General features: G+C 33.9%; 1 protein-coding gene across 11 annotated transcripts in view; it reads left to right on the top strand.

Moving 5' to 3' along the window:
- Window positions 1–12,297, top strand: part of BCAS3 (BCAS3 microtubule associated cell migration factor) — a 591,905-nt gene that overhangs the window by 190,259 nt on the left and 389,349 nt on the right. The gene's annotated exons all lie outside the window — the stretch shown is intronic.

The raw sequence follows: 12,297 nt of genomic DNA, 5'->3' as shown, positions 1-12,297 counted from the left end.
CACAGGCATGTTATATTTTGTTGAATCATTTGAATTTAAGTTACATATTTGATGACATTTCACCAGACTACAAATTAATCATGCATTTCCTAAGAATAAGAACCGTTCCCCCATGTAACCAGATATTATATTGTAGTTCAGAAAGTTAATGCATTATATTATCTAATATCCAAGCCGTAATTTAAAATTTCCCAATTGTCTCAAAAATGTGTCCTGCAAAATATACTGATAACTATGTTTGATCACATGGATATGTTAGTAGGCCTTCAGAATATCTACATGTTGGAGATAGGTTTTTCTTGTGGAGATTAACAAGTAATCTGTAGAGTTATTTTGGCTTCATACCTGAAACAACTTTTTACTTAATGGTGTTGTTACACAGAAGGCCATAGAATGATGGTTTCTCTAATTCTGTCATGTTTTCTGCATGATTAACTGCTGTTCTATTAAAAAAGAGTTCTCTCTCATCAACCAGGAACAAACCATAGTTCTCTTGTATGCAAAGGGTGGGATACATGCTGAATTCTTTCTCTTTACCAATTTTCAAAGTTAGGAATTGGTTTAATACTTAACAATGGTATAATTCTACTCTAGTGGAGCTATTTTTACATAAAAGATAAAATTATTTTTTATAAAAGATAAAATTGCCCGTTTGCTTTCAGAGCTCAAATCATCTTCATAAACTCACAATCATTTCAGATCTTATCCTTTGGTTGATAGATCTGAAGAGATTGTCATTTTTATCTTATCCTGCAGAAATGATCCTATTAGTTAAAACTGATGGAAAGACCCATCTTTTTTCCCTTTTCATCTTTTCAAATAAAGAATGATGGTAAGAGGATAATATTGAGTATTTTGAATAATCTCCCTTCTAATACCTTAATTAGTCATTTTTGATAGGAAGATTTTGCAGTGATTGTTGATCAGTAGGATTGATTTAATTAATGAAGACAAAGATTTATGGAAATGCTCTGAATGTTATGGGAATTAAGTTAAATTTGAAGAAACAATCTGGAAGTTATGTCACTTACAGTACTCCACTTGGAGTAACCAGTATGACTCATTTTGATAGTCCATCTGTTATGTCAAATCTCCTTTGTATTAATGTATATTTCATATTACTGTAGTCAGAGTGCTTCAGACATTGGAAGCTGTATTTTTTCCTGCCTGCAGCCTTCCATTAAAATAAGAACATTCTATATAACCTAAAATGTTTTAGTTATCTCTATCATTGTCTAGCAGTGACTTCTAGAAAACCACAGTTTTCTATGATTTCATAATTTTGATGCACAGCTTTTAATTGATTTCTATTTGAACTTCCAAATTTGTGTTTTTATAAGATTAAGAATTTTTATGTTTATACCTACTTTTTATGTTCCTAACGCACTAGTTGTATAATTATGATATAATTTATCTTGCAGTGATCATTTCTTTAACTCTGAATTCCACTTTACATTAGAGTTCACTCTTGATGTTGTACATTCTGTCAATTTTGAGAAATATATAATGACACGTATCCACCATTATAGTACTATACAGAGTAATTTTACGGCCCTAAAAATCCCCTTTACTTTTGTTCATCCCTCCCTCCCTCAACCCTTCACAACCAGTTTCTATAGTTTGAGTTTTTCCAGTATATCATGTAGTTGGAATTTTACTGTATATAGTCATTTCAGATTGGCTTCCTTCATTTACTAATATGCATTTAGATCTTCATGTCTTTTCATGCCTTGATTGCTCATTTCTTTTTAGTGCTGAATAACATTCCACTGTGTGGACATACCACAGTTATTTGCCATTTGAATATCTTCTTTGATGAGATGTCTGTTCAAATCTTTGTCCATTTTTGAGTTGTTCATTTTTTAATTGTTGACTTTTAAGAGTTCTTTGTATATTTTGGATAACAGTCTTATATTAGAAATGTGCTTTGTAAATATTTTCTCCTGGTCTGTGGTTTGTCTTTTTATTCTCTTGAAAAGTGTTTTTGAAGATCAGAATTATTTAATTTTCATGAAGTCCACCTGGTCATCAATTACTTCTTTTATAGGTCATTCCTTTGGTGTGTATGTAACCTTTTTAAAACATATAAATTGGCATTCTTCTGCTGTTGTATTCTTTTTTTTTTTTTTTAAATTTTCTTAATTTATTTATTTATGATAGTCACACACACACACAGAGAGAGAGAGGCAGAGACATAGGCAGAGGGAGAAGCAGGCTCCATGCACCGGGAGCCCGACGTGGGATTCGATCCCGGGTCTCCAGGATCGCGCCCTGGGCCAAAGGCAGGCGCTAAACCGCTGCGCCACCCAGGGATCCCTGCTGTTGTATTCTTAAGTCAGTCTCTCATTGTTGTATTTCTTGGAGAGAAGACCATCTTATGAGAACTATTTTATGAGTTTTAGGATTTCTTTTATTTTTTTCTTGAATTACAAACAAGGCTTCTTAACTTCAATCTAAGATCTGGGAAGTCCATGGATAGAATTCAGAGAGTATGTGAACTTAGGAAAAAACTATATCTTTATTTTTTTCTAATCTCTAATGAAAATTTCCTTCACTTATGATGAATATGTAAAATAAACTGATGAAGTTTTAGCTGTACCAATGAGTTTATGAGCAATAAAAATAACATGTTTTCACATCATTTCTATCTTATTTATGTAATTCTCTCATTATTGCTTATGATTCAAAATTGTGGTAGACTCTATAATATATATTCTGTATATCAATTTTAAAAATCACAAGTATTTTACTTTGTCTTAAAAATATATTGTTTTGAGAAAGATGTTCCTAGGCTTCACCATATTGCTAAAAAGGTTCATGACACTTAGAATATTTAAGAACCTGTTATGAAAAGGTTTATGCTTGGTGTGATTTCACCTGTCTAAACACATTGGAAGCTAGCTCTTTCACTGGAAGACTCCATTCACACTGCCTGGCTCAGGCTTGGTGATTGAGTTAACAAGTGACAGCTCCTATTCATGGAATCTGCTGATGTGATAGAGACTTAAAACAAGGAAGGAAAATCCTCTGTGGAGTAAGGACAGAATGCCAGGAGATGAATATTAACTTGGTTTCGACTACTAGGGAGAGTTCTTCAAAGGAAGTCCGTTCTAAACTGTAACCTAAAAGATGATTAGCTAGGAAATAATGATTCTGTGTCTGGTATATAAATAAATATTAGTTGAATGAATGAGGCAAGAAAAATATGGCACATTTGACATAGATTGTGAAGCAGAGTCTATACAGTGGACACATCCATTTATTATGTGGCAGATATATTTTTCAATGTGTCATCATTTCTGCAATATTTTATAAATGCTTTGTACCTGTTTAAATATTTGAATTAAATGGGGGGTACATAACTCAGCAACCACTCACAAAATTGGTTTGCATTCTTTCATAGAAGATGGTGGAGATTTCATGCAGCTGCTTGCAATTCATCTTATTATTTACTGTTCAGCTCTGAGTATTTTTGCTATTCAGAATATGACTGTTACTGCTTGAATATAAGCAAGCGTATCTATAAAAGGTTTGATTCTCAATGATTTGAAAGCCTCAACTTTCTTTTTTTAAGCTGGTCACTATCTGAATTGTTTCTTATACAATGATATTGGACTCAGCTGTGGCTGCTAACTATTATCCAGCTCCCATGATTATGTGACATTTTATTTTGCTTGTCTAGTTCCTGTATTATATTTCTTGTTTTAACTCTCTTCAATTGAGACATATATGTTATAGTTTTAAAAAGTATTTTTGGGAGGTCAAATGATGTATTTTCTATTGATCGTTAGATCCTCCTATAAATTTACTTATACAATGAGAGTTTTCTGTTCTCTCGTTGAATTATTATTAGCTTCTGAACTTTTATCAATTGATATTTTGTAGAAAGGTATATAACTTAAGTGGTCCTTAACATAGTATTATGATTTTTTACTTAAATTGGCCTTTTCAAAATATAAGTTGTAGATCCTCTAGTAACACCTTCCAGTTTTTCTTTACATGTATCCATATATGTTTCTAAATTTATTTGTATGAGTAAGTTTTAACAGTTTTGCTCCTCTCATAATTCCTTTATTTGGTGAAAGGCTTTTTCATGGGGTACATAATGTGGCCAATAGTAACAATAGTGCTTGTTAGAATGCTTTTTACAAGTTTAGGGCAGTTCATTTAAAAAAGCAAAGTATAGCAAACAGTTGATTGTGTGTTTTTGTTTTTCAACCTGATCTTTCTCTAACCTCTTTACCTGAATCTATTCCTGTTATACTTAAGAACAGAAATACATTTCTTTGTCTTTTTTTTATGCTTTTTTCTTATGCTTGATGACAGAATTATTAAAATGTCCTGGACATACATCGGAATTCAAGAAGAAACTAGATTTCTTGTCCACATTCTGAGAAATTTTAAAAACAATGTAAAATGTACATGGCAAAATGACACTCCAAAGTGAATTAAGGAGAAAATGTGGTGGCTTGACTGGGTGGTATGCAATTTGGTCTTGTATGGGACCTATTCAGCAAAGAAGTTAAGGGATGCAATTAAATAGCATTGTGAAACTTGTAGTACAGCAGCTGCTTGCAGTTTGTTTTTCAATTTCTTCTTTCCATTCTTGTTTATTAGCTGTGACTCTGAGTCCTGAATTAAAACAAATATTTTAATGGCAACATTTATGATTTGGTTGGAGGTGCCAGAATGGTTTCCAGTGCTTAGATCTGGGCAGATATCAATATGGGTGGTGTAAATTTGTTGCTTTCAATGATTTAGATACACCATGAATAACATTTTCTAGGGAGTTTTTTATTTTTTTTTAATTAATGGACTTTATTCTTTCAGGCAATTTCAGGTTCACAGCAAAATTGGAAAGTATAGAGAACTCTCATATAATCCTGCCCTCACTCCAAGCTGCCTATAATATTGACATTCCAAACCACAGTGGTAGTTTTGTTTTAGTAGTTTGATGAACTTATTTTGACACATCATTATCAACCCAAATCTGTAGTTTACCTTAGGGTTCACTCTTGGTGTTCACACATTCATTGTGTTTTGACAAATTCATATTGACATATATCTACCTTTGTAATATCCTACTGAATAATTTCATTGTCTAAATGTTTTTCATCATATTTGGGGCTTCTCAGTTATTTAACTTCTCAGTTATTATTTTTTTATTTTTTATTTTTATTTTTTTTTTCAGTTTTTATTTTTTTAAACATTCTTCCTGCCTCTTTTTCCTTCTTTCCTTCTGGGACTCCTGCTACTCACAGATTAATCTTCTTTGTAGTGTCTTATAGGTTTCAGGGACTCTGTTCATTTTTCTTCATTCCTTTTGTCTCAAACTAGATAATCTCAGTTGATTTCCTCTGCCAGGTTCAAGTAGAGCCCCTCGACTGAGTTATTGTACTTTTGAACTTCAGAATTTCTATTTATTTCTTCTTTATAGTATTATATCTTTATTGATATCCTCTACTTGGTGAGACATTGTCCTAATACTTTCCTTTAATCCTCTGGACATGCTTTCTCTATATCCTTGCTGACATTTGCTATTCTTGCCCCTTTGTATTTTATAAATACTAGATATGTGTGAGAGAGGTGATTTGGAAATCTTTTTTTCCCAGTGAGGAGTTTGTATTTATCTTTTTAGTAGGGTCTTTTGCAGAGCAAAATTATTTACTTTTTGTCAGGTCCAGTAAAAAAAAAATAGTTGTGTTTTGTTTATGCCTAGGAAATGTGTACTAATCTGGGGCCTGAAGATTTTTCTCCTATTTGATTTTCTAATGGTTTTCTAGTTTTACATTTAAATTTATCCATTTTGTGTTAGGTTTTTCTGTTTTGTTTTGTTTTGTTTCTTTTTTGTTTGTTTTTTTTTTGGGGGGGGGGTGGTGGGAGAAGGGCATAGGGAGAGAGAATCATAAAGCAGGCTCCATTCCAGCACAGAGCCCAATGTAGTGCTTGATCTCAGGACCCCTAGATCATGACCTGAGCCAAAATCAAGAGTCGGACACTTAACTGACTGAACCATCCAGGTTCCCTATTTTATATTAGTTTTATATAAAGTATTGGATTAGGTCATGATTTTTTTCTTTTTTGCTTATGGATATCCAGTTGATACCTAATCATTTTTTCAAAATACCATTCTTTCTCCATTGGATTTCTTTTACACTTTTCTCATTAAAGTAACATACTTCTGTGAGCTATTTCTGGATTCTCTGATGAAGGTGACTTTTTAGTTGTTTTGTATGGGAATATCTATATTTTTCCCATAATTTTCAGGAATATTTCAACTAGATAGGATAGGTTAGTTTGACAGTTGTTTATTTATTTTCCAGCAACTATCAGCTCTCTTTATTCACAGCCTTTAGTAGTATTAATCTTGATCTTCTCGATTAGCTGGATACAGAGTTGCACTTTTTGGGGGCAGCATTCTAATTTGTGGTGTCCGCTCAAATGCAGCCATTGAATGCTTTTGAAAAGGTTGCTAAGTTCTCCTTACCCTCACATATTGTGGATTCATCTTCCTCCTCCTGTTCTGTCCCATGTAAGAGAAGCTAGTTTTGTGTTTTTTGTATTGAACTTTCTTTTATTTTTTTTATTTTTATTTTTATTTTTTTTATTTTTATTTTTTTTTATGATAGTCACAGAGAGAGAGAGAGAGAGAGAGGCAGAGACACAGGCAGAGGGAGAAGCAGGCTCCATGCATCGGGAGCCCGACATGGGATTCGATCCCAGGTCTCCAGGATCGCGCCCTGGGCCAAAGGCAGGCGCTAAACCGCTGCGCCACCCAGGGATCCCTGTATTGAACTTTCATATAGATTTTTAAACAAAGTTTGGTTTTGATTTTTCATTGGTTTTGTTTTTGCTATAGGGTAAAACAACAGTCTTTTTTGATTTTACAAATTCAACCCCAGATCCTCTTTGCTGGTCATTTGAGCAGGTAAAGTGTTCTTGAGGACACTAGATGTAGACAGTAACCTGTGTACATGCATTAACTTGGGCTGCCATAACAAAATACTGTAGAATTGGTGGCTTAAACAACAGAAACTTTTTTTCTTATAGCTCTGGAGGCAAAAAGTCCCAGAACAAGGTTCCAGCTGATTTGGTTTCTAAGTGAAGTCTTTTTTCCTGGCTAACAAATGGTCACCTTCTCAGTGTGTCTTCACATGGCCTTTCTTTGGTGCAAGGGAGCAGGGAGAGAGAGCAGGAGAGCTAGTTCTGTGGTGTCTCTCTCTCTTTTTTAATTTTTTATTATAATTTTGTTCTCTTTAAAAATGGAAGTGTAATCGATATACAATGTTAACTTAGTTGCAGGTGTGTAACATCTTGATTTGACAGTTCTATAGCTTACTTAGTGCTCACCATGATAAATGTAGTCGCCATCTGTCACTGTTCAACGTTATTACAATATTATTGGCTATATTCCCTATGCTGTACTTTCATCTCCCTGACTTATTTATTTTATAACTAGAAGTTTGTACCTCTTAACCTTTATCTCTTCTACTCATCCCCCTCCCCTCCCCTCTGGCAAACATCAGTTTGTTCTCTGTATTTAAGAGTCTGTTTTTTGTTTATTTGTGCATTCATTTCTTTAGATTCCACATTTAAGTGGGATCATATGGTTATTCTCTTTCTGACTTACTTCACTTGGCATCATAACCCTCTAGCTCCATCCATGTTGTAAATGGCAAAATCTCATTCTTTTTTATAGCTGAGTAATATCCCTTATTTTATATATAAATATATATAACATCTTTATCCATTCACATATCTATCAATGGACACTTCAGTTGCTTCCATATCTTGACTACTATAAATAATACTGCACTAAACATAGGGATGCATATATATGATATGGTTATTCTATTATTAATTTTTTGAGGAACTTCCATATTATTTTCCTCAGTGGTTGCATCAATTTACAATCCCACCAATAGTGTACGAGGGTTTGTGATGTCTCTTCTTAAAAGTACACTAATTATATCAGGTCAGGTTCTTACTCTATGACCTGATTTAAAACTTAATTACTTCCTTTAAGGCCCCATCTCCAAATATAGCCCTGGTTTTTAGAGTTTCAATATAGGAATTTGGGGGCTGCACAAATATTCAGTTCATAACAGTACATTTAAAAATCATTCAGTTACTTTTAGTTTTTACAAAACCTTATTTGGTCACAGCCCAATTCTAGGTTATTCTGTTTATGATTGTTGTATCATACTTTTTCCATGTGTTTACTTCTATTTTAAGATACTCAGATATTTTGCAAGAAATGTTAAAAGATAATGATACATTTGATATATCATTGTTAATGATACATCATCTTATACTGTGCTGTCCAAAAGTATAGCCTGGCACAATTTTACTGTCCTACCTTCTCCCTCCAACATTTAGCCACACTATTTTTCAGCTCCTAAACATGTTACGTCATTTTTCCTCTGCCTGAAATCCTCTTTTACCTGGATAACTCCTATTTATCTCTTTGTAAAGACCTGCCTGACTCTGAATAAAATGTCAGCCTTCCCTTTACCTTGCCACTTAATTGGGCAAGTTACTTAATCTGCTTAGATCACCCCCAGTACTTCAGTTTTCTCATCAATGAAATGAGGGGTGATAATGATGCCTAAAACAATACCAAAAACATAGTGAGGCCTCACAAAAAAATTTTTAAAAAGATTTTATTTATTTATTCATGAGAGACACAGAGAGAATGAGTCAGAGACACAGGCAGAGGGAGAAGCAGGCTCTACGCAGGGAGCCCGACATGGAGCTAGATCCTGGGTCTCCAGGATCAGGCCCTGGGCTGAAGGCGGTGCTAAACCGCTGAGCCACCCGGGCTGCCCACAAAATTTGTTTTTATCATTGCTATTATAATTATTATTAACCTCCCTCATCCAGTTTAAATTTATTTATACCTATCAAGGGTATCCTTTCAACATGTTTTCTGCTAGAGGTAAGCTTTTACTTTGTCCCCGGGTATTAATTATTATTAGTCTGGTAATTTTCACATAGTTGATGGTAAGTAAGTATACACTAAATAATTATTTTTTCTATCATTATAATCATGGAAAAACTATGGCAGGGCAGAGATAGGCATTAATTCAATGTAATTACTCATTTGTTAAATAAATCCAAGTTATTTCTCATTTAAGTTTTTAACAAGAATTTACTTTTTTCCTAAATTCTGGGAGTGATCTCTAATGGCAAATTGTATTAAATGAAGAAACATCACATATACTTAAGATTGAAATATATAACATATATTAAAAATATCTTGTGGAAACTGTATTGTATTTTTGTAACTAAGATTGGCATATTATTAAGCATATTGTCTTTGACATAAAAGAAGACAAGTCTTTTTTATTATTTAAATTGGAAATTAGAAACAGGAAAAAGGAATACTCAACTCTCTGCAGTAAGCCTGAATTTCTAAAACAGACCTGTTGTCTTTAATTTGGTAAATAATTGATCTGTTTTCCAGAGGCGTTATTTCTGCCAGCTGAGTAGCTGAGAGCTGTGAAGTACAGCACATCTACATTTTAAATAATTGCCCTTCCTTGGCAGGGAAATTGCTTTTCCATCCATTAATAAGAGGAAAATGAATGTTGGTTCTGTAGTAAAGTAGATTAAACATGTACCTCTTTGGATGCTTGACTGCATCTTTAACAGACTTGAGATTTTTCTGGTTAATTAAATGCTGTATATTGAAAGGTGATGGTGGTCTTGGATTAATCATTAAAAAAGTTTAGGTTGGATTTTTTTTTTTTTTTTAGAGTTTTTCCCATTGATCACAGTGAGTAGTCAGAAAAATACATTGTCTTGATTTTTGTTAACATCTATAATGCCTCACAGACTTACAGAATTATATGGCTTCAGATTTTTCCTCTCATCTGACAGTTTCTGGTTTATTACTACCAGTCACACTATATCACTAACAATGCAAAGGCAACTTAAAGAGTTTATTGCTTGTTTTTCCCCTCAAAGAAGGGGATGTTTCCTTTCTAGGTTTGTAGTTACTCTCCCCTATTGTCATCTCGTAAAATGATGTGTTTTACTCATGTAATGTATTACTCCCCGAAGAATTTGTTCTCTTTGCTCTATGTTCATTATGGCACAGGACTTGTATGAGAGTCAGAGGTAACTTTGCAGGTTTGACTTACTGTAAAGTACAAGTAGGTGAGCCCATGCTAGTATTGTGGTCCCACCAAAATGTTTAGTTCCTTTTAAAGCAAAAAATATGTAAGCTTTTAAGATATTGGAATACTTAAATATATGTTTAAAACCAGCAACTGTAATCATGAAATATAATTTTAAATATTTTTTCATTGAACTGGGGCACCCATAAAGGCAAAAATGACCAAAGCCCATGAAAGTCCTAATGTAGCCCCAGGTCCTGGATATCCATTTAAGGAAGATCCTTTCTCCTTCCCCACTATGATTGCCATAGTATTTCTAGTTAATTAAGCAAAAGTGTTCAAGTAGCACTAAATGAACTAATGAAAGATGTGAATACATACATTGGCATGTTATATAAAATGTGAAGTAAATACACACACACACACACATACCTACCTGTAACAGATGTAACTATAACAGTAGAAACCCAGTATTAAATTTTGAAGAAGGTAAAGAAGATTATCTATAGCCAAGTACATACATGCAAAGTAACCAAGGGTGAATTAAACTTTTGCTTATCAGGACAATTTCACTGGTTGTTAAGTAGTGAAGTACATGAATATTTGTGGTTCCTTTCCGTGTCCTCTCCTCTACAATGCTCTGGCCCTCCCCTGGGTTCAGACTTATTTCAGTGTTCTCATTCAGATTTGTCTGTACTCTTGCCATATGTTAATTATTTTGAACATTACTCTGACAACAGTGCAAATATTTCTCAAGGACACATATTTCCAAGGACATATACATTGCATCCACTAGAGTAGGTCTAATGGTAGGAAGGGATGGGAATACGGACTGGGGTACAGGAATGGAGGATGAAAAGGAACATGTAAAAATGATAGTCTGTATCAGTATTCAGAATTAATATAATAATGAGTGTTACAAAGTCTTTAAAGTATCAACAGTATAGAAGAAAATAAAATTATTATTTAATTTAAAATGAACTAATTTTTTGGTTTTTCATGTTTTGATTGTCTTGTGGGAACTTTTTGATGGTTGTTACTACTTTTGGTTTCTTTTTTTTTTTTTTTTAAAGATTGTATTCATTTATTCATGAGAGACACACACAGAGAGTGGCAGAGACACAGGCAGAGGGAGAAGCAGGCTCCATGCAGGGAGCCCAACGTGGGACTTAATCCTAGGTCCCCAGGATCATGCCCTGGGCTGAAGGCGATGTTAAACCACTGAGCCACCTGGGCTGCCTGGTTTCTTTTTTTCAAGTCAGATCCTTTTTTCTTTTTTTAAAGATATTTACTTATTTATTTGAGAGAAAGAAAGAACAGAGGGAGGAGCAGAGGGAGAGGGAAAGAATCTCAAGCAGAGCCTGACACGGGACTAGGTCTCACTACCCCGAGATCATGAGCTGAGCTGCAATCAAAAGTTTGACCCTTAACAAACTGAGCCACCCTAGTGCCCTACAAATCATATTTTTCTGATGGGCTAAGAAGCCATTACACCTATCTATATAGATAAAGATATATAGAGGAGGTTGTGCAAAGAATGCCTGCTTGCCCAGTAATCTTTGTTGTATGTCAGTGGTTGTTCTTAGAAATACTTTCAGAAATGTAATTAAGGAGTCATGGTTTGAAATAGTGCAGATAGGTAATGAAATCTAATTTCCAGAGATACTTGGTAATTTGCCAGTATTCCATATATTTGCAAATATACTCAAAATAAAAATGCTAAATGATGAACATTTAAAATTTTTATCTAATAATTATTTGTTACATAGTTTCTGATCTCCCCTGCTAGAACCTTGAGTGAAATCTGTTAAGAGTGTCTTACGTATGCTCTGGAATACATGATTCATGGTGCTTTGACCACCCATTTGGTCAAGCTGCACATCTGAGACTCATTGACCTCTTTCTTAACCCCTCACCATGTATCTGTATTTCTTTTGGATCCCTCTCTGGCTGCTATGTTTTTAGGTTTTATTGTACCCGCCTCCATTTGCATAGGGGTAAGATTTTAACTTTTTAACTGCTCTGTTTAGCATTTGTCTTTTCTCTCTCTCCAGTCATCCACTCTCTATAAAACCACCTATATTATCTTGTTCTCTTACCCTTATTTTTGTTTTGGTTTGTCCTCATTTTTATTGGACTGTAGCTTATATAATGTGGATTGCATAAATGTTAAATG

This window comes from Canis lupus, chromosome 9, assembly GCF_011100685.1.
Source record: "Canis lupus familiaris isolate Mischka breed German Shepherd chromosome 9, alternate assembly UU_Cfam_GSD_1.0, whole genome shotgun sequence".
NCBI lineage: Eukaryota > Metazoa > Chordata > Mammalia > Carnivora > Canidae > Canis > Canis lupus.
Note: the sequence above shows the minus strand (reverse complement) of the source record. Positions and strands in the feature narration are given on the sequence as shown.